At 41.1% G+C, this 23918-nt stretch overlaps 1 long non-coding RNA gene across 4 annotated transcripts; it reads left to right on the forward strand.

Moving 5' to 3' along the window:
* The first annotated feature begins 12 nt into the window (after positions 1-12).
* Positions 13-19057, forward strand: LOC116964884. Of its 4 annotated transcripts, XR_006164711.1 has the most exons (5): positions 45-155; positions 14265-14323; positions 15777-15883; positions 16913-17000; positions 18015-19057. It is a non-coding gene; the product is annotated as an uncharacterized LOC116964884 (long non-coding RNA). The 4 variants fall into 4 exon arrangements; XR_006164712.1 differs by lacking the exon at positions 14265-14323 and having other exon boundaries at positions 13-123; positions 15781-15883; XR_006164710.1 differs by lacking the exon at positions 14265-14323.
* The last annotated feature ends 4861 nt before the right edge of the window (positions 19058-23918 follow it).

Raw genomic sequence — 23918 nt, forward strand, 5'->3', positions numbered from 1 at the left:
GGCTGGGGGGTGGCCTTCCCTCCCTCCCTCCCTTCCCCCCCCCACCCCCGCATTGCGCACCTGCGGCCGCCCGGCAGCTACGCGGAGCGCTGCGCCGTGACCGAGCGCCGTGACCTTGGGGAGGTGCCGGGGGGGGCGCGCGTGTCCGTGCGCGGGTGCGTGTCCGTGCGTGTGCGTGGGGCCGGCGCTGCGATCTCCTGCTGCTCCCTGCCGGGGGCGGCGGGAAAGGCGCGGCGGCTGGGGCGGGTGTTCGGGTGTTCGGGAGGGAGCGGCGGGGCGGGGGGGGGGGGGGGGACACGGGCCGCTTCCCTCCCGCCGCGCCACGGGAGGTGTTTCGTGGGTGCCGAGAGGGGTTTGGGAGGGATGAGCGAGCGGGGATTTGGAGGCGGAGGGGAGCTGCGGTCACGCCTCCGAAGGATGAGGACGTTTTTGCTTATTACTTGATCTTTTCCGATGACTTTCGGAGAGGAGCGCGGGCAGAGCTGCGCTGCTGGCCGCTTCTTCACGTTTGGGAAATGCACGCTTAATCGTGAGAGCGGTTCAGCTACCGCTCCCGAGGGTAGGCTTGCAGGAGTAAAATTGAGCAATACATATTTGAGATGGTTTTATATTGCTCAACACTCCGGTGTTTTATCACAGGGCAGGGGGGATCAGACCTTGGCAACCCTTTTACAAACGGCTGAATTCTCCTTGGCCCTGCGAAGCCACTCGTACCCAAGTGGGTTTGCAAATGATCCTTTTCGAAGGCTGTTCTGTGTCCTCTTGCTCCAAGCAATTTTGGGGATGGGAATAACATCATAACTGTAGTATTAGTTTATCCCATTTTCTTGCTAAGGTGGTTTATTCAAATACGGTTTTAATTTTATTTTGTTGTGATTCAACCACAGGGGTCTAAATTCTGTTGTCAGTGAGGTCGTTGTAAATCTAGAATAACACCACCAGCATGACCCTATCGTTTACATTCAGCATTGTAAAATGTGTGTCATTTGTTTTCATTTGTTAGGAGGGGGGAGAAAAGTCTCTTTGTACCATGTGGTTACTGTTGCTAATGGTAAAAAGAATCAGCTGGGAAATTGCTTATAAAAATCAAAGGCATTTCTCAGTCTCCTTTGTCTATAGGCAGGAAATATTTAAAGCTTATTACTGATTAACACTGTGTGTCCTCTCATATTTGCCTGCCTCTACTTAAGGTGGTTTAGCAACCACAAAATGGAAATGTGAAGGCAAAACTGTATACAAAGAAGTTATTTAGAAGTGGCTGTGCTGTATGTGATGTAGAACAACAAAGGGAAATGCATGTTAGAAATTTATTAGAAATTCCTTGTTTGCTCATTATAGATACTTTCTAGCAATCACTTACTGAGTGATTTTGATTTACTGAGTGATATTGATTGAGCAGTTGTGCTGCCCAAGTGTATTGACAGTCTCTCATAAACACACACATATACAAATACATACAGGTAAGAATCCTTGAAGAACAAAGCAGAAAACATCCCTTTATGTTATAGGAAGGAATGAGATTTCTGTACATTTCAGGCTTCTTTCCATTTAATCCTACTATAAAAAAAATCAGTTCAGCCAGATTCCTCTGCCCTCTCATATGTCAAGCTCCCACTGATGTCAAAGGAAGTACCACAGAAAGGACAAGTACAGGATTAAGCATGACACAGTGTTTGGCATGGTAGGCTTCCTAAAAGATCTACTTAGGGTTCTTACCAGGGAAATGAAGTTGGTCAGCAGCACCACCGAGGGACTGGGATTTTAATTACATGAATCTTCATTTTATCACATTCATTCTATCTGTAGGTATATGGTACATGATTAGCACACACAGACATACATCCACATTTTTTTCTTTTTTTTTTTTTTATCCATTGTTTTTAAATGCCCATTTTCTTTCATCATTCAGCAGTTAGCATTTGCAGGCTTGAGCCCATGCCAAGAAGCTGCTGTTGAGAGCCTGGCATTGACTTGGCCTCCTTGATTCCAGCCACCGCCTCTTCTGTCTCCTGCCTGCACCAGACTCCTCTAATCTGTGAGTGTGGTTTTAAGGCAGAATGCAGTGCTTCAAAGAAAGCCATGAGCTAGGCTGGAGAAGAAGCTGGACAAAGGTACCATCCAGGTCATACTGCACACTGGTGAAGCTGCTTGGCAGTGACAAAAAGCAAGGCAGGTTAGCAACAGCAGAAGGACATAATACACATCAGCACGGTACCTGCACTACCTCAAGCATCTCGCATAAATGCACACTATGCTCCATAAACCTGCCCCTCTCTGCCACAGTTCTGCTGGAATTGGTGGAATGACGCAGACCAGTAAGGCCTACTTGCTTGTACAGAATGTGTAGGAGCAGTTCCTAAAGCAAATGTTCACAAATCCTGTGGCAACAGAAGCATTATAAATACATTTCAAGCAATACAAATACAGGGAACAGATTAGATAATTACTGTAGCCATTTGATTACTCATAACTCTGACATTAACATTTTGGGTAGAAAAGATGCCAGCGTAATCTCTCCCATTTCTGTCATTACCAGTACTACATAAAGAGAGGGTTTTTAGAAACTAATAAAATCAGATACCTTTCTTCATGTCCCCTCTATTTCTTAGTGTGAGATCACTCCTGAATATGGTAAAGAAATAGGTGTTTCTAGATTTGATGGTACTTTTGAATCATATTGGTAAATACAAGTAGAAGCAGCATCAATAGTTTCAATAAGTGCAAAATGTTTGGTCACTCAGATACCTCCACACCGAATACAGAACTCATTCCTGGGCAGAAGACAGTGCAAAGCCATCTTTTAGGTCCTATGTGAATCCTGCTTTGAAAGATTATGTGTCACAGCCCATTTGTTGACTGTGCACAAGAAGAAAAGCATCCTTTTTGTGTATATTTTATGAAGTTCCCTGAAATATGATCATTATTATTATTTGTGAAGCACTGCAAATGTCAGTACAGATGGAAAAATGGCACAGATCCTTCCATATCAAAGGTTTGTCCTCCTTTGTAGTCAATTGCCAACTACTGGGAGTATTCTGGCTGCAGGAGTGATGGCACATCAAACATGCATCAGCCTGCAAAATGCTTTCAGCGGAATTTTATACAATAATCATGTTGTAAATCCACCTTTTCATGGTAGATTTTCAATTCTGTCAGAAAATCTATTTGCAGTCATTTTTTCACATCTTCATTCATGTTTCTGTTCACTGCTGAACAAAATGCAGAAGAACCCTGCATCATTCCAATTTGTTCTATCTATTCTGTGAAAGTTAAATACAATTATGAAACTGAAAATAATTTTTGGTCCTTCAGCGAGGTCAGATTAGAGCCCTTCCTTGTATTACAAAAATGATGCTTTACTACTGATTTCTAATGAGTGGATACAAGTATCAACAATGCAACCTTCATGACATATCACTGCAGTAGAAAAAGCCTGGCTGGCTTTCTGGTGACTTCTGGCCATTGCTGATACAAGCTGCTTTGAAATACACATTTTGATACACTTCGAAATATACCATATTTAAGTAATTTGGTACGTAAAAATGGAACAAGCTTGACTCAAGAGAAGTGTGGCCAGCAGGTCAAGGGAGGTGATTCTCCCCCTCTACTCCACTGTCATGAGACCCCACCTGCAGTGCTGTGTCCAGCTCTGGAGCCCACAACATCAGAAGGACATGGACCTGTTGGAGAGGGTCCAGAGGAGGTGACAAAGATGCTCAGGGGGCTGGAGCACCTCCCCCATGAGGACAGGCTGGGAGAGTTGGGGTTGTTCAGCCTGGAGAAGAGAAGGGTCTGGGGAGACCTTACAGCAGCCTTCCAGTACTGAAAGGGGGCCCGCAGGAAAGATGGGGAGGGACTCTCTTGGGTAGTGTAGCAACAGGACAAGGGGTAACACTTTTGAACTGCACGAGGACAGATTTAGGTTAGGTACGAGGAAGAAATTCTTCACTGTGAGTGGTGAGGCACTGGTACAGGTGGCCCAGAGAAGCTGTGGCTGCCCCCTCCCTGGAAGGGTTCAAGGCCAGGCTGGACGGGGCTTTGAGCAACCTGATCTAGTGGAAGGTGTCACTGCCCATGGCAGGGGGGTTGGGACTAGATGATCTTTAAGGTCTCTTCCAACCCAAACCATTCTAATGTTCTGTAATTCTACAATATGACTACACAAATAAGCTCAGTTTCCAAACTAAAGCTATTTGTCATGATTCAGTGAAATTACGTCTACATGATAAAGCCCTATGCAGTGCAAGTCTAATGTCAACAAGGGTATTTTAGTCTTTGTTTTAGTTAAGTCTGGCAACTTTAGGGAAATATGTGTATACATGCCTTCTCATTCCAGGCTAATGTGTATCAGTTCGCCAACTGTATTCCATGATGTTTTGAACTGTCTTACAACCTGGCCTTTACTTGCCTGGTCTTTACAGCTCCAGATGCTATTTCCCTGTTTATATGCTACTGTCCCCTCCTGTTTACATGTGAATTTGTCAGTGGTCATGACAACTCATGACATCCTGACTTCTCATCTGTGTACATTTTTGAAAGTATGCTTCATTTGTCTTGCAAACTACCTTCTTGTGACTTCTGCAATTGGCGTTCCACCATGTGGTAAATTCATAGCAACTCACACTTGAAGTCTGTTACCAGGATGCACATAAGAGCATTGCAAGGCAAGCAGAAGCTCACCAGCATGTCTCAGTGCAACACTGCAGCAAGCAAAGGATTTAAAAGTGTTTTATAAAATAATCAAAGCCATCAGCTTCCAGCTAGTCATGAGACAAGTCACCTCCTATTCCTCTCAGGACAAAATCCTTGCAAGAGATGCCAGCACTGTTTGGAAGATACAGGAGATAACCCACATAGTCACTCCAGATCTGCCCACCAAGGTCATCAAGAGATTTCTCCTTTAAAAAGTTCACAGCAGCCAAAAGGTTCTTGTTTCTGAGATCCTCAGCGAGTTCACCTGGCCCAATGCAGAGCTCGCACATTGAGGAGGCTATGCAGAGCACCATGAGCATTTAGCTTTTTAGGCAGAACAGATTCTGGAAATTCCAGCTTCATGTTATTCTCTATACCCAGTGTGCAGAGATGATAACTCACTTGACACTGCTCATCTGGGATTTTTGAACAGAGAGGAACTACACACAGATGCCATGCTTTGGCTCAGGTAGAGCGATAGAGGCTTCTGTCAGCAGCTGATGCAGTCTGGGAATCCCAGACTTGCAGAGCTTTCCTCTAGCCCCAAAATAATCATCCACAAGGTGTAAGTGCCTCAGCAGTACTATCTCGGATCATATTCTGCATATGATCATCATAGTCATCTTTTTGCTCAGCTTATTAGATACTTCTATGGTTCCTAGAATAAATAGGTAATGGCTATCCAACATATGAGCAATATTAGATGCTTCCCAGTCCAAATATCACAATGTGGCAACTTCTCAATTTATAGGGTGAGCAGGTCCTGCACAAGACTCTGAGATATCTGTTGTGCAGCTGGTTTAGGGGAAAACCTATTATGTGGAAATAATGAACAATATTGAGGTATCAAGTGGCTTTTTGTATGTACTTCTGTCAGACTCTTATCTCCAAACTCCTAATTCAATGTCTTCTTCTTCAGAATAAGCTTGTGCACATCACCAAAATCCTAAATTACATACATTACCCAGGGTCAGGAGAATATGCTTACACTGAATGGAATTGAGAGCAGAACCCAATTGCAAGGGAGGGTTTAGGTAGAGACAATAGAAAAACATAAGTCAAAATGTCACTAGATTGTTCCCTCTATACAGAACCCCCAAGCTGTGAACTTTTCAAGTGACATCTGGACCAAAAAGTTACATCTTGTTAGAACATAAACCATTTTTATTGTACTGGTACACTGATTAAGTGTTGGTCCTGCCGAAAATGAACAGACTGTCCTCTCCTCTAGTCAAAAATATTTCAAGTAGTGCATGAGTGCTCATAGTTGGACTCACCAAATATTCTGGCTATAGGAACTCTAGAGGCAGCTCAGCATGAGTTAGAAGGGCATTCTCAAAAGACAGAACAGAAAGTTCTCAAGGAAACTTTTGTATCTTTCCAACAACAAAGGAAAATGTGGAAATCGGTTTGTTAAACTGAAGTACAGAGGAGAGAAACAGAAACAAAAAGAGGGGAGAACCTAAGAATAAATGCTGAGAGCGAGCTGTGGAAAATGGATCTAACCTTACCTCTATGCACAGCTGAAAGAAATAATAGAAAACATGTTTTGTGAGAAAGTTTAGTTTACCTCGATATCAACTATTATCATACAAATGTTCATATACTTCAGTAATTTTATGTAGGTGAGTAATTCCATTGCATTATCTGATAGTTTATTAATGCCATCTGCCCTGCTAAATGTAAATCAACTAAATAACCTGCACTTAAAAAAAAACAAACAAAAAACAAGCAACAACCATATCCTTGTCATCTTCATTGCAGGTAAAAATGTAAAATGTAGGAAGAGATAAGATCTGAACTTCTGTGACAACTTACTACTTTTATTTCAAATGTTAAAAAAATCACGCTGCGAGGTATTCTATTTTTGTTAGTAGAGACCCATGGCATACTCTGCTTTTGTTTGCTGAATGTGTAAAGTGAAGACACTGAAAATGGTATTCAACCAGATATCCCTGTAATGGGCATTCTAAGATTTAGTTTATATGAGATCCTATACTAAGCTCTTAACTTGAACGCAGGAATGTTGCTTCTCAGGATAAGAGAGGATGATGACATGCTCCTCTTTTACTCTTTGAAAGAACTTTGAAAGTACACAAAGGGACTACAGCTGCTGTGTGTAGAGCAGTGACCACGGAGAGATTGAACAGGAGCTCTGTGAATTCCCTGCAGGATAGGAGTTAGGATGGGAAGCCATAGCTTTCAGAAATATCTTGTGCTTGCACAGAGGTGGATGGTGGCTGAACACCAATGATTGCACTGTGCAAAACTGCCAAGTGGCATGTCACAAGGTAATAAATACTCTATTGATTTTGTTAGTTTCTCTTGCTAAAGTTTCACATCTAAATGAGCAGGAAATTGCAGAGCAAAACCTATTAATAGCAACAGACCTTCACCTAGATTTGTCCAAAAGCCATTCACATGAATCTGTGATTTCTGCCATTGATGGGTGTAAACAAGAATGATGGATACGAACCCTAGCTTTTGATCCAAAGCCTACAGCTGAGGCCTCTAATTCTAATGAAAAATGGCAAATTGGACTGGGAAATCCTAGCAGCTGTGTGAATCTGACACTGAATTAGATGTGGTTTCAAAGTAATAATGAAACCTGCCAAGGTTTGCAAATACTTAATAAATCAGCGAAATAGCCACATAGTACATGCCTCTTTTTTATTTATTGGGAAAATAATTAAGCTTTGTTTTCACAAAATGTTTGCTGGTTGAAATTTCTGTCTAGGAGTAACTTACAGTAAGGTACCGAGAAATCTGTTTTGCTATATATTTCTATGTCATGCTGCCACTAAATGACAGCTTATGCATTCCCAAGAAATTCTCTGTTAGGCTGATTTATTGGGCAAAGGACCTTCAGATTTTTTAGGGTTAAAGTCTGGATTGTAACGGGAACTAAGCCTCAAGCTTGTGTCTTGGAACTATTCTGTCCTTACACTATTACCTGCTCACTCATTCTCTTCTACCTGGGTAAAAAATTAACATTATTGTCTTACTTGTGTCAGCATTACATTAGATGCCTTACTCAGTGATCAGGAAACAACCTAGCGACTTCAGAAAGAATGCTTTGGAACTTACCCTGTTCTTGTACTTATGTACTGATTTTTGGACTTTAAAGGCTACACAAACCAACAGGAAGTACACGTCATCATAGGCTGGTTTTGTTTACATTTCCTCTCATCCACTTCATCGTCCTTTCTCTCATTCCAGAAATGTATGAGATGTGAATACACACACACACACACACATAACTTTTCAGATTGTTGCATGATTCCAATGCTGGGCTTTAAAAAACTTTTAGGGAGGAAAGAGCTAACCTGCATTTGTCAGTGATGAACAGTGACTTCACTCATGAAAAATTAAAGTAAACCACCTGCTTTTTAGTTCTTTTTTGGTAAGATACTTAGTATTTGGCAATGGGAAATTTGGTATTTGAAAATCTGGCAGTGAAATATTGTTGATTTTAAAATAAATTCTATCCACTGAAATTGAAAAAGAAAAGCTCATTATGGATTCTATGTATGATTAAGGCTTTGTATTTACTCAGCCAAGGTTTAAGCCTGAATTGGTGTTTTTAAATAGCTTAGTACAACAGCTGGTATCCATCTCACAAAGTTCAAATCAGTTCAACCTTTTCATTCACACAAGGAATCAAAGCAAAATGTAAGACTAGGCTTGTAGGTCTAGCTAAACTGTTTTCAGCACAGACCATGAAAAAGTAAAGCAAAGGTGCTTTCACATCAGTTCTCTGAATTTTGACCTATGGGGCTGCTGATGGCTTTCTCACCTATTGGCACAAAGTATGAGGATGACTATTTCAGGTATGATATCTCTCAATTTAATTGGGGGATAATACTTCATCTCCTACTCAGGTCAGAGCATGACCCCAGAGTGGTGCTGTAGATTGGGGGGGCTGAGGTGGTGTGAACAGGAGAAGCAATTCAGAGTTGGCTGGACCAGTTTTCAGTCGTTTCTCTAACAGCAGTCAGGAAGTTACTGAAAAATTCAGCCCCTGTGAGTGGATAACATCACTGGTTAAACTAACCACGTTTAAGGCTTTGTGTTGGAATATATATTGTCTATACTTCACTCTATTCCTTTCCATGAAAATCTTCTACATGCTTTTCCGTCCAAGAGACCAGGGATGTAGATTTCACACGACATCTCTTCTGCTTTCTTCGGATGAGTATCACGGTGCAGTTAAACTGCAAACAGCCAAGCTAAATGAAGATATTAGTCTCACCCTGCAACACTCACTGCAAATGAGTAAAACACACTAGTGACAGAAGTTAGCTTTGCCACAGCTTTTCTGTGGAAAAAATAGTTTTAAGTAAAGTGAAGTTGGCTACCTGCTGCTATCAGAGGAAAATGGTAATTTATCTCCAGAAACAAGCAGTGGGGTGACAACATTTTCAAACAGCATAGGAAAAAGTAGAAAAAAACACGATGGCTCATGGCTTTCCATGTTTTTAGCATTTTAAGATGTTTACTTTGGGTATGTGAGTCAATGCTAATTAAAAATAATGAAAAGATTTGTTAGAAGCTCATCAGGGTTTCAGATATTCTACAGTCAGGCAGCATAAAATACTTCTATAAAGTTCCTTTTGTTGTTCATATCTGTAGAAGCCATACATTTTTATTTTTCAGAAGTAGAAAATGGACAAAAATTAAGAATTAGTACAAAATTAGTCTCTTGTTTACAGTTAGGGGAAGAGGCTACTTGTAGGTAAAATACAGGGACCTGATCTTCTACAAGAATGAATACAAAGTAGAAGTTTTGAATTTGGATTGATCTAAACTAATTAAAATTGAAAATGGTAATGTTATCTGAATACTTCTAATTTATCATATTTTGATTTGACATATCTCACAAAATGGACTTTTCAATTCAGAAATCAAAGTTCATTAATAGAGCTACTATCTTCATATTTCATCATTTTAAATGATATTTCTCACATGCAGCTCTGAAAATTTCTATTCAGTAAGCATTAGCATTACTCAATCTTCTTAAGGATTCTGATCGGATTAGTATTCTCCCAGGATTGATATACTACACAATGCAGCTCTTTGTAAAAAGCCTTTCAAAATGTACAAATAACTACATTTTGTAGCAAATTGTCTGCTATCACAGATATCAACTGCAAATAAATGACGAGCAGCTACCACCTATTTTACGATGTTTGCTTTTAAACTCTAAGTGTCTTTCTATATTGGGCTGGCAACAGGATATAAACTCTTTCCCACCACTTGTTTTGACCTGAATATTTTTCAAAGGATGGAACTCAAACTGAATTCAGACAATAGTAAATAATTACATCTTATTGCCAGAGTTCAGAGGAGAAATAGTCCTGATCCCCTGAAAAAAAAACATACAGATTTCCCAGAACTAGATTACTAGCACTGAGAACAGCTGTACCTTCATCTTCTTCATCTTGTTGCTTACAAAGTCTGATTTCCACATTTCATTTCATTATCAAGAACATGACTTCTGTTAGTCATGGTTTTGTCTGTCAGCAACTCCCTGGGAAACAGGCTCGTCTGACCAGTTAAACTATGTATGTGGCTTTGTCAGAGTGTGCAGCTGACATTTTTGAATAAGTTTAATTTTAACATGCAAATTGTTGGTAACAAAAATGGTGAAAACCCCTATATAATAAGTTCACAGCAGTGAAGACAGTTGGTACAGTGATGTATTGACCCAGAAAAAGGTCCATGATAGTGCCATATAAGCCATTATAGTTCTTTCAGTGGCAGTGATGTGTTGCAATTGCCAGTGCTGGGGAGAAACCCTGTAGAAAGGGATGAAGGCAGAAGGGTGGTAATGCCAGGATAAAGTTGTGTACAGCCAGCCTAGAATACAGGGTGCTGTAATAAAATTAATAAAAAGACAACAGCACTGTTTTGTGACTTCTTAGATAACTTCGCATCATGAATTAGGACTACTGAGCAGCCTTCTACAATGGGAATGAATTAAAAGTAGCTTGTTTATCTAGAAGACATCACATGCTGTGTCTGATGAATCCTTCCTTGCTGTGGTCAAAACCAAGCATGGAAGTCAATTACAGCTACCGTTTGAAATTTCTCTACACAGGAGTAAATTATGAAACCACCTTCCAGATTGCAAAGTAACACTGAAGGGCAACTGACATAGCTGCTGCACTGAATAAAAATAGCTAGTGAGGTTGACGGTGCAAAGTCATACAGGCTGTGCTTTATTTGAAGAAAGTGCTCAGGTGAGGCTTGTTACTCAGCACAGGAATGGTTTTACAATATGAAGTGGAAGCATCCAGGCTGCTTTGTTGGCAGTAATAAGGCCAGTCAGCTTCTGTTTGAAAAGGAAAGAAGCACTGCGTCATCTTGGTCAGACATACCTGCTGACAGATAGGATTAAAGTCCATTTGTCAATGAATCCAGATCAAGTTTTATGAGATGAAAGATCTCTGTGGTAGAGCAACAGTGTTACTGTATTCATATACTGCCAGTACTTATTTTAAGAAATCAAAAAGCAGTTTTCAGGCAAACAACGGAACATTTTTTCATAGCATTTATCACTATACGAAGGCAGGAAAAGGGAGAAGTAAAACCTAGACTTTTGCATAGCTTCCATGAGCTTATTAAAAATTTTGATGCAATCAGAAAAACAGACTGAAGATTCCTGGAAAGCCTGTCTTGTCCAAGAGCAGCTTTTAATGTTGAAACATCTCTATGATGAGATGCAAGGTAAAGGTCAGTCAAGCCTTTTTCAAGCATTTTGTTGTTATAAGCAACATCAAAAGAGGATGCATCTTAGCACATATCTTGCTTATGACAGGCCTTATGAGGCCTGATGATCTGTAACCTCCAAAATAGGTCTTCAGACTCAATTCAGACTGAAAAAAGTTTATTTTTTTCATACAGCTTTGTAGACATGAATTAATAGGAACTGGTCATGCTAATGATTTACTTACTGATGGCCTATTCGGAGCAAAATTTTACACCTATACTTGCTTTGGAACAACTCTGAACAAATCACTAGGACCGATTCTCAGAAAGTTCTGGAAAAAGAGTATACCTCTCTTTTTGTATGCATCAATAGAGAGGTGAACTTTAAGTCATTTATGAGTTCATGGGACTTACAAGCACCTTGAATGACGGTGTCATTAGAAACACACACGCGATCTTCTGTAAAAGGAAAGAACCATCTATGGCAAACTCTCACAGTGAATATATGGTCAACACAGCATCAAGTTCTCTACTAAACTAAAGCTATACCAAACTATCGTACCTACTTCTATGCCAGACCAGTATGAAACCTGGATATTTAACAGAAGATAACTTTTTTTCACAACCAACATTGGCTAATTTATAAGGTGATGTAACAAGATGATCTATGATGAAGTCTTGCAGCGTACTGACTACATTGTCATCAAGACATTATTGTTAATAGTCACAGCATGACAGGCAAAACACATAACACGTTTTTGATGCTTGAATGACTAAGCAGCTCTTATTAGGGAAAGTAAGAATGTGAAAAGAAGATTTGCAGCTGATAAGAAAGAGCTTGAGGCATCTGTGAGACCCAACCCAAAGCTTCATTTGACTGGTCATGAGACACACCAGATCCTTTGAAGAGCTGAGCAATGAAAGAATTCTGGGGATAGTTCATGTATAACAGCAGCTGCTCACTGCAGACAGGGACAGGCCGTGCTTGCTGCATGCACACCAAGTGCTGGTGTGACTGGCCAGCTTGTACTAGCTCACTTCTTCCCACAGCCAGGGGCTACTCATGAGATCTTATTCTAGAATAGACTCACTGTCAGTCAAATAGCACACCCCTCTGGTGTGGAAGCTGTGCCTGAATTACTTGCATATTACAGGGAACTGAAATGCCAAAGTATAGCCATCTCTATCCTGAAAGATATATTTAACTCAGTGCAGTTAACCAATTCATACCAATTATTTGCTGCACAGACTATTGGAGACTAGGATGAGGCAAAAGCCTCTCTGAGCAGGAGCAGCTTGCTTTTGGAATGGAAAGCACACATGACAAAGGACTGATCAATAGCTGCAGCAGCTGCAAACAAAAGAGCTCTGAACACTGTTGCAAGTTGTGAAATACAGGATGTTTATTGCATATAGACCTGCACAGTCATTTGTACACTCACTGACCTTGTTAACAAAACCCTCTCTGCTTCATGATTATTCTTTACGAGTGATGTACAACAACAGTCTGACATTTCCTCACAATACGGGTTCTGGGGAAAAGGTTACCCAGGACCCACTGTGTAATTAAACTATGCCAGGCCCAAGAAGCTACTACTAAACTGAAAGACACTCTGGACAGTAGCTATATGGTGCTTCACTAGCAAATTACTGTTTTGTCAAATTGCATAATTTGTCCAGTTACAATAATATCCCGGTGGCAGCATCAGACCTACACAAATATTGAACTGTCTTTGTCATTACTTGTAGAAGAATCTGTAATTGTGCTTACCAAAGAATTGCAACAGTACTAAATTCAGAATCCATGGATTTTTTTAATGTCTATTATATAATGAAAACACACTCTATACTGTATTAAGGGCAAAACCATACAGTGACATTTCAAAGCCTAAACAGCCTAATATACAAGGTGGATTAAAACTACCTCTTAAAATAATTTTATCAGAATAAACCTAAAGTTAAATGTGGCTTAATTCAACATTCTCTGAATTTTCTGCTTGAATATATTTTTATGCATTATTTGTATGCTGTTTGTCAATAAACTCCTTAGCTGATAACCAAACTGAATATTCTCTGAAAGAATCACCCAACTCCTTTCCAGGAGAACAACAACCAACATCACCCTTAAATCCCTCCCACTTCTGTGTTTGACTCTACCTTACACAAGAATAAGGTAGTGGGTGTGGATAGCTCAGAATTAGATATAAGGGATAATTGTATCTTGGTCTTCATTAAAATTCTAGGCACTGAATGTTAGCACTTGAAAAGTAGATTTTATTCAATGGTTTGAGTGTAGGCATTGCATATACATTTGTGTCCTCTTGCTTGGCAGAATTAGGAAAGGTGAGCCTAACTTACTTTGCCAGCCTTAGGTTTGGTCAGAACTGAAGCAGGACTCAGGAAAGGAATTTTTATTATTAATATTTCCATGCCAGCATCTAGCCTATATAAATAAATGCTGTATTTATCCATCATTACATACCAGGAAGAGTTGCTTTAATAGCAGCAGCACATGACTGCAATGACCTAATTAAAAAGGAATTATTTTCCTTAAGAAGACAGATAAAAGATGACAGGGTATCCTTTAGGGTTAATAAAACGCTAAATAAACTTGACTGCATGGGATTTGGCTCTGAAACAAACTCAATATTTTGTTTGATTACAAGGCATGTAATAGCTTGTGGATGTGGTATTGATCTGAGACATCTTCTATTTTATGTTAATATTTATACAGGGGATGAGCAGGGGTTTTAGCTTAAGTGTCCTTAGTATAAAAGTCAGGATGATTAAGGTAATAGCATAGACACAAAATATAACATTTATTACCTCTTATCCTAACTGGCTCCTACTTTAACTTCCAGGATTCATGATCTACCAGCTTTCTCATAATACATGCTGGTATTGGTGTTTGACATTTTCTGTGAGTATTGTCCTTCAATACAAATTTCTTCTACTTACTCCAGCAGGCACTGTTTTTACCCCAAAATATCCACATTTCTTCTGAAGCATCTCAGTCTCTGTCTTGGTCCCACTTTTGATTCAATCTTTCTGAACTCCTGATGTGTTTTATCCTCATTCTAGAAGGGCCAATTTTGGAGCAGATGTTTTCCTTCAAATTCGCCACTACATTGTTATCTCTCTCCCTTCAGATTGCTTCTCTTTGCTTTCCCACTTCAACTCTCCTTCTGTGGTTAATTCATCAAAATCATCCAGCCCTTTTGTCTCTCTTTTTCTGCAAACATTCAGCAGTTCATCTTGCTCTGTTCTTCACTGTGATTTGATAAATTTCTGATAATACCATTCCATGCCTTATTTTTCGAGCATTTAGTTTGGCTTTTGATCTTCCTGGCTGTTTCCTAAAGAGGTCTATTAGAACTAAATGTGCACTTATACTTCATTTCTCCCTTACATTTTCCATAGTGCATATGCAGCTTTTGAATCTTCTGGGAGAACAACTAAATTCTTCAAATAAAAGAGTTGTCTACGTTGCAATCACTTTTCCTGTTAAGTGACATCTGTACTTCGTTCCTACAACTAAGATTTCAAAGCCTTTATATGACTACAATGATAACAGCCTGAGTTAGCAGACTTTCCTTATGGGATAATAAGACCTGAATTAGCAAAATAATTTTCTGAGACTATATTTGAGTTAGAAAACTAGAACTTGCTTTTTTTCCTATAATTTCTCAGGTTAAATGTAACATAGGGAGGAGTTACTAGTATCAGGCAGACTGCTTGCATTTCTGTGTCTTCCAAGCCTTGTACAAACTGGCTATTCATTTCCCCAGACATTCTTCTGTTTTCTGAAAACTGTATAACTATACCATACCAGTAGTTAATCTTAATTTTTCCTCAAAGACTTTCATCATTAATACTATTTCTTGCCCTCTCAAATCAAGGAACACTCCCAACCTGAAACTCATTGACAGTACACTGGATTTCTAGTAGGTATATGGGAAGAACAGCCCTGGAAGGATGATATTGGCAGAAGCTCCAGGTATTGTTGTGTCCTGATCTTGCAACACCAGGTGCAGTTGAGTATCTACTGGTTGCTCTACCGATTACATTAGCAGATCAACATGAAGCAGTGTGAGGCTAAGGATGTCAGTCAAATGTTTGTCTCTTAGAGCCCTTCTGTAACTTTTCAATAAGATCCAGTCCAGTGCACAGAGCACAAAACTCTCACAGTGTCTCACTATCACTCTCTGGAAAGTCTGATTTAGAAGAAGAGGATATTTCTGAACAGCAGATTACAGCCATGTGAGATCAGAGTGCATCTAACCAGGAACAATATGCTTAATAATTTTTTTCCAACATTCTGCTCCAAAATGGACATCTTACTTTTTTTTTTTTTTTTTTTTTTTTTTTTTCAGTGAGGACTGGAATTAGAGATGATCTGGGAGATGAAGAACTACAAGACTGAAAGCTCCATAAGCTGTAACGTTAACAGAGGCAAGCTTCCTGCTTTCAAGAAATTTAGGTCTGTTATTTCTGTACAAAAAGTTTTGACACAAAAGGGATGAGTGTAGTTAATGGCTATTTTCATGAAGGTTATCGTTTCCCATATAGAACACTTAGTTTTAGCTAAGAGGAGAAGACAGGTAAGTACCTTCCCATACTTCTTTTCCTTTCCTTATCCTGCTGATCTCCCCTAAAATACATGCTTTCCTACCAGAAAGTGAAAATGAAAAAAATTTCAGCACCCAAGCCCTTTCTGCAATATAATACGACTGCATTATAATACCACTGTTACAATTTTACGTGAATAAGCACTTTCTGAGTGAAAGCAGTAATTTTCTAAAACTGGTGAGAGCCAGCGGGTACAGAAAAGTACAGACCATGACATGTAGGTCTGTTTAATGTGTTACAGTTTTCAGTCCTAAAGTTATCAGGCATCACAGTCTTCGGTTGCATGGACAATGTCCAGAAAGACAGAATAAGTAGAAGAAAGATACTGTTGATAAAGTGATTCCAAGTTCATAAATCACCATCCCTGAAATGCTTCTTGTGACCTACTCCTATGAAATCCGTGTACTACAGTCTGCAGGTTTCACTCATTGTCCTTTTTTTGCAAGTCCAAGCTTTTCAGCCCTAAGGCCACTCCAGATCATACAGACATTATTGCATATTGCAAAGCACGGGATTTGGATGTCTCTGGGGTTGCTAGGTGGGTAACCAGAAATACCAGGCATTTGGGGAAGGGAGGTACAAACTGCAAAACAATGAGCTCGTGCTCAAGCCCCTGCTGTGCTATACAAGGTGTGCTAAACATTTTAGGGGGTGCAGGGGAGAGGGGAAAGAAGGGCTCTGCAGCCAGGCAACAAATTATTGCTGTTGTATAACTGCTATTAGGCAGGCTGCCCACAAGCCTTTGTTGAACCTCAGCTTCATGAACACTGGGTTGATTGTTTCACTTCTGAAATTATTGGTATGTCCTGCTCTGCTTGTATTATTTCACTGGTCATTCTTGCTATATTTATTTGCTTAATATCTATGTTCTCTTCTATAGCTTACAAGGAAATAAGCATTGATACTTAAGGATAAGAGTTTCATAAAAAATTAAGGGAACATCACTGCCTTGGAACATAAATCTAGAGGTACGTCCATTACATGAAGTCTGTAAGATATTTCAACACAAACTGAAGCTAAGAGAAAAAAACAAACAATATGAAGATACAAAAAGCAAGATAGTCTTTTTTTGCCATAAAATGCAAAGCCAGTGGAAAGACATACCAGTCACAGTTACAGCAGCACAATTTTTAGGCTTCCTACATAGCTTGAAAACTAAGTAACATACGGAAAAATAATGTGTCAGATGACCATTGTCAATACAAACATGTATGTATTTTGCATGCAGTCACTCACAGACTTCACCTTGTGGTGACACCACTTACATTCCATGTCTCTGTTTCTTAACCTTTAACAAGTATTGAATAGTACAGGCTATCTTGGGTGCACTCTCAGAAACTACTGGTGTACGGTCCCCACCAAATCAGATAACCCCAAAATAACATAGCAGTTTCTCTTCTCATAAACAAGGAAAGGAGAAACAGTGATAATAAGCTCAGAGGCACAAAGTCACAGATTTAGGGGAGGTAGGGAAGACATTGTATAGGGTAAAAAGTCATACATAAGAAATCATGCTATATAAGAATATACATTAAATGCAACAGTTCTAGAAAAGAGCTCCAAATTTTAAATTTTATGGCATGTTAATGTTTTCTCCTGATGACAGAAAAAAGCAGTGACTTGTCCAGCCCTGGGTGCAGTCTGACTTTCTCTGGTTTTCCTCCAGCCTGCTCTCGGAGACCTTGCAAATGGAAGCAGGGTTGAACATCTCTCCCTTGGCTGTGCAAAGGTCCCATGAGGACAGCCTCTGCCATCAGCTGCCGCTGCTGCTGGAGTCTGATGGGGAGCACCTGGGGGGAAACTCTTCCTACAGCTTTAGTAGGGGCGCTCCTCAATTTAGACCAAGTTTAAACCAATCTGTATTATTCAAAGGACATGTTGACTCAGAATTATTCCTGAAGTTATAGAAAATAGGACCTATCTAATAGAAATTGTTCCTCTACTATTTGGGGATTCATCTTGATTCCTTTTTCTTTCCTTAGATGAAAGGACTTAGATAAATGTGACAGATAAAACTGTCTCTTGTTTACTCCCTGAAATACCACAGAACATACCATACCAGATTGTGTCTCTAGAACTCTGGCCCTGCTGGATTTACAGCATGCATTTCAGAACCACTGCAAGTCCATGACGTTTTGGTCCTTTGACCTGTGCCAGAAAAGACTTGATCACTCTTCTGCTCATTAAGGTTTTACATTTAAACCCTGCCACCTACCAACAGTGAGACTTTCTCCTGCCTCTGACAGGGTTTGTAAGGTTTGTATCTGGTTTCATCATGGAAATTTAATTACTTGGATACAGTGTGCATAGCACAGGGCATACAGACTAAGAGAGAGCATCTGAAGGGCTACAGAGAAATGCAAAATAAGGCTGACCCAAGAAGATCCCAACACAATAGAGCTCAAAATCACAGCGTATTCAGAAGGCTCAAGCTCAGCTTCATTTGCCTGTGTGCTGTCTGCATTATTACTGTCGTTCAGTTGTGCATATGTACGTGGTTTATGCTCTGTCTTTATTGCAGTGGGTGTTGTGACTGTATGGAGCTGTATCAGTGACGATACCTCTATACTGATGATAAGTTTCTCTGAAAGGTGAAGGCAGAGGACTACATTTGTGCAATTAAACCCAACTTCCTATAGAGGGAGGAGGAAAGATTATATCAAACAAGAATGCATCGCAAAAGCCTGCCCACATCCCCTGCGATTTGCTCCTTAGTGAGTCCAAATCCCCACTAATCCGCTCTCTGCTTTCAGCTCACAACCCAAACACTCCTCCCCGCACCCCACATTTCTCAGCCCGTACGCTGGCCCGTGCTGCGGTGGAGGCTGAGGTCGGGGTGACCAGAGCCTGCCCGGCTGCCCAGGCGGGGCCGGTGGGAGACGGGGCAGCCTGCACCCCAGCAGGGGCTGGGGTTTACACATTCCTGCCCATCGGCTGCTGCAGCTGCGATGCAATGGCACCGTTTGGTGTCAGGGAACCCATGATACGTAACAAGAACTAATAAAAGCGTGGGATTCCAAGCGTGCTTGTGCCTAAATCTGCCGATTCCTGCATTCACTTCTCCATAGATATAACATATACTATTACGACAGGCAACCGGTGCCGTTCACAGGCTGCCAGGATCGCTGTCACAGCCAAGGCTGACTAACTGCAGGGTTTATTGTAACTCCTAATTTAGGGCTGCTGGGTTGAGCCGGGTCAAGCGGGGCCGAGCCACCCGACACGGGGCCCCCAGCAAACAGGGCGGCCGCACGCCTGGCCTGGCTTCTTTTCAGGCCCTGGCACTGAGTGTTGGGGCAGCAACATGGGAACGGGACGGGACAGGAGACACCCTGCACTTGCCTCCCCTTCTGTGGGGAGTGTGGGCTGCCCGGCGCCCAGCTATGGGCAATTCTGCTTTGGGCTGAATCCCTACGGAATTCTGCATTACACCAATGCCTACAGCAGAAATACCCAGGCCTCTATTTATGAAACTCAAAATGTCAGCACATCAACAAGTGAAACGAATTGCAGTGAATGACTTTACGAGTAAAAGGACCTGCTCGAAGCTGTGCCGTCTGCCTGTGTGGGACAGGCCCCCATTTGCAGGCAGAGAGAGGCGATGCTTTGCTGGAAAAACATCAGATTCTTTCACCCGATCAGTGTACCTGCACTTCTCATAATAACACCTCTTCAAAATCACTTCATCGGTTAGATCCAAGAGACTCTCCGTTGCTCTCATATGGAAAGAGATCACAGGTGGTGGTGAAAAGATGATTTTCACAGCTAAATTCTGCCCTTCCACCCTTCAGTGTGGTAGATGCTCCTAGTAGTGCTGGTAGTTCACCGACAGTCCTGGGAATTGTGCTCTTCACCTCCTGCGTGGTCTGTGGGGCTCGGCACAGGGCAAAGCATTTCGCCACGAGAAACAGAGCCACAGTGCGCAAATGCCAGGTTCAACATCTGATGGTAGAGGTCATGTTCTGGTAAAGAATCCCTTCCAAAGCCAAATATGAAAATATATGCAGGACATTGTGTTTCAAGGTCTTCCACTATATATGTTTACAAACAGATGCCAGTTTATAAAACTGAATTACCATGAATCATTGATCAGAATTTTAAAAGCCTCATCAACATACAACTAAAAATGAGGGGCAGGTATTTTCCAGTTCTTTCTCGCCCTTTTCTAATCACTCACAAAGACTAATGGCATTTACAAGACAGGAGAAATTTCGTGATTAAAAGTGGCCCAGAGACTCTGGAGACAGTTGTTTCATGTAGGGTGAGGCAGGAGCTGCCCTGAGACCTACGGCACTCATCCCCATGACACTTCAATAGGGAGGATTTCTTCTTTTATTGACCTGTGTAAGGCAAAGACTGTGCTCTTTATCTGGGCATTGAACTTGAAAAATACATAATCTTTGACACGCTTCATCAAATATTTTCTCCTCAAAAAAAGAGAGGGAAGTTTCTGTAAAAGATGGCATTTCACACCAAGAGTGTGATATCAGTGGGTTGGAAATTCACCGACTGTGACCAAAAGTGTTTCTACACCCTTGTTTGTATGTTGAATGCTTCTGCAAAGCTGGGGGCTTTTGTTTGTTTAACCACCTCTACTACGGCCCTACTTTTTTCTACCCTCTTCTGTATTCATCAGCCGTCAGCAAGTCTTCTACACATCCGAGAGCCGTTCCGGCAGTCTCCTGTGCTGCTTCTCATCTATCATTCACCATTTAGCACTGCACTAAACCTCTGACCCAATGGGCCAGTTCCAATCAACCACAGCTATCTAAAAATCCATGCTTTGTGGTAGAATAACTGTCGTGGGCAGAGATAAGGAGAAAAACACGGTGAGATCAGTCTTGGTGAGGTCCCAGAGAACGTGGATCTGTTAGAGAACATCCTTAATGACCCAATTAGAGCTCACATCTCAGAAATGGAAGGTAGAGCTGGCAGAACTGTCTTAGGTATGTGCTCTCCCTTTCCACCCAAAACCAAGTTCTAATTTGAGGAAACAGGAGAAGAAAACAACATTGTTCCTACATAAGAAGGGTTAAGGCAGAGTTAGCTAGCAAGTCCCTCACCTCGGTGGTGAGCAGAGACAGATTTCTTCTATTACAGTGCAGCACATATATCCAGTATTATTGACAGCATTAAAGCAAAATGGTGATTAGATCAAGCCTTTGAGCATCTATAAACAGAGCTGCCAGTTTATTTCATTTTTACGGAAAGCTTGAAATTCCCTCGCTAGCGAGATGGAAGCCAGAGGTAGCATTTTGCATCTCTTTCTTAGGACTCTTGCTCCATTTTTCTCAAGCCTCATTTTCAGCGCAGCCCACGCCTGTTTTACCCACTTGCAGCCACGTTTCTCCGTATTCATGGGTGCGTGCATCTGCCATCGCCACCAGTGCCACACACAGAGGTGGAATTGCAGCCGCCAGCCTGCAGGTTGGGTTAGTACGTGGCACTGACGGACCAGCTGGTGGGAAGACATTGTTCCAGGAGTAGCTGTTGCACAGCGCTGGAAATCTGCCCCAGTGTCCCAGCCCTGCAGAAGGCATAGCGTTGTTTTGATGTCTAAAGCAAAGTCCTGAGCACTTAAGATCTTTCCAGAAAGTCTTCTATTCAGAATTATCCGGGGCTTGGCCTTAGGCAGTAAGTCCTTTGAGGGCAATAGCTGGGTTATTCTTCATGACTGAAAGTGTTGCCGCCATACATGTAGATGAGTATATGAATGACGGATAACTGTCTCTGAAATACTGAGTCTCCAAATAAATGTGACAATGCCAGCTCCATTTATTAAATATCCAGCAAAGTGGTCATTTTCCTCTCTGTATCAGGCCAAGTGTTCTTCTGAACAATATGCACAGCTCTGGCCAGCTTCCAGATGAATGGTCTGTTCCTCTTTCGAACCTACTCATAATAGTACTGAAAAATTGAGCACTACCTGAATTCCAGCTAAGATTAAAAACAGACTGCAGAAAATTGGACCAATGAGTCAGCACTTTTCTATTTTATTCTAAATTAATTTCATGATAAAATGAATGTAGTAAGATGGGCAATATGACAGGATGTTGACATTTTTGTCCCTGAGGCAACAGTGACTCAGTAATGACTCTGCTTTCGTCTGAGCCACAGATAAATCTGTAGCTGATGCTGTGCAACGTAGATAGCTGAGTCAGAAATAAGGCTCTAAACAGGTCTCTGTTTTGCAGCTAGAAGCTGATGAAATCACACCAGCATGCAAAGACAAGTTTCCAAATATCAAATAGCTTCAGTACCATGAATAAGAAATGGAGAAATGCCTTCCAGGCAGCTCTACATTCGAATGAGCAAGGTGAATACTGGTATTTAAACAGAGCTGTGCAAAAGCTTGTGTTAACTTTACCCTAAAGACTATTGTTCACGTCATATTTGCACCCGAGTGATATCACTGTCATCCATTTTTCATAAAAAATTAGTAGATCTATTAAATGGCATACTAATGTGAGCCAAGTTTTTTATGCAGTGTCAAAAATACTGACCATAGCTTGTTGTACAGTACCCATTAATCATCATGAGACATAAGTTTTCTATATGATAGTACAAAACCACATAAAATGTCTTCTAATTGAAAAAAAAATGGAAGTTCATATTCCTACTGTTCCAAACAATGTATTCAAATTTTGAGCACTTATGCAGTGCAAATTTCAGCGGACAAGAATTATCTGAATAAGAGGAACAATTGCCAGAAGTTGAATATAAAAAAATGTCAACAATTTTGGTATCCCTACAATCACTGTGGAGAGAGACAGTGCACTTTAGGATTAACCTAAAATGAAGATCTTTGAAAGTGCTCTGCATGTCCCTAACATGCAATTTCGTTTTGTGAATTCTTCCATGCATGTGTATCGACAGCAGATATACAATATATCTAGTGTAGTCCCCACACACTCCTCAGATGCTGTGCTTCAAACACCGGGCATTTGGTAGTGTTAACCAAATTAACCTCATCTGACAGCAACTGGGCTGCTGGGTTCCTATTCCCTTCTTTCATGGAAGGTCAGTGTCTAGTCAAAATTATACATCTAGTTTTGCTCAATAGCCAGCAATGAAATACAAGCATTTGAGAAGAGGTGGATTTATCCCACAGATATCAAGCACATCTTTTGGCACAGGCTCAGTCCTTCTCTGGAGATAAATCCCTTCCCGCTGCAGCACAGCTTCAGCACGCTTTCTGTGAGTGAAGTGAGGTTTCTAGTGCACAGGTAACCATGATCCTGTACTTCAGCTTTATGCTTTGTGGCAGTCCATATCAAACCAAATTAAACACTCAGCAGCCACCTGAAAAAATGCACTTCATATGCCTGTAAAAACACAGATTATTGTGCCCTCATTACCAAAACCACCTGGAGAGCAATCTCGTTCTGTCTTCATGTTACATTAAACTGATGTAGTCCATAATCCCACAGTTGATGACTTAAATCTACACTGACACACTTGATCGGCCTCCCAGGAGGTGAGCTCTAGACACTGACCTAGACTCCACTTTTAAGTGATGACCATAATCCCTGTTAAGTAACCATCTATATCTGGTACTAACAGTTTTTCCTCATTAAGACCTGGAGGGAGTCGGTGAACACTGACTGTACATCTATGGTATGTACTTGTTTGAAATCCAGGACACAGCAAAGTTTTAAAACAGGAAACACTCAGTCCAGCCTTGAGCAGAGACCAGCCCAGGATGCTAGTGTCAGCCCCTTTCCTGATGTTACCCAACAAGAGCAGCTCATGCTGCAAAATGTGGCAGGGAAAAATGACCAGGACAAAGCTGGGGACCAGTTACAGGTGCTTTGCCTCAGAATGACCCAGCAGCGCTGCCTGGTACCAGGACCCCACTTCCCAGCCTTGCTCGGGCCAGCTGGGCA

Source organism: Tyto alba, unplaced genomic scaffold, assembly GCF_018691265.1.
Source record: "Tyto alba isolate M040663 unplaced genomic scaffold, T.alba_DEE_v4.0 Super-Scaffold_9, whole genome shotgun sequence".
NCBI lineage: Eukaryota > Metazoa > Chordata > Aves > Strigiformes > Tytonidae > Tyto > Tyto alba.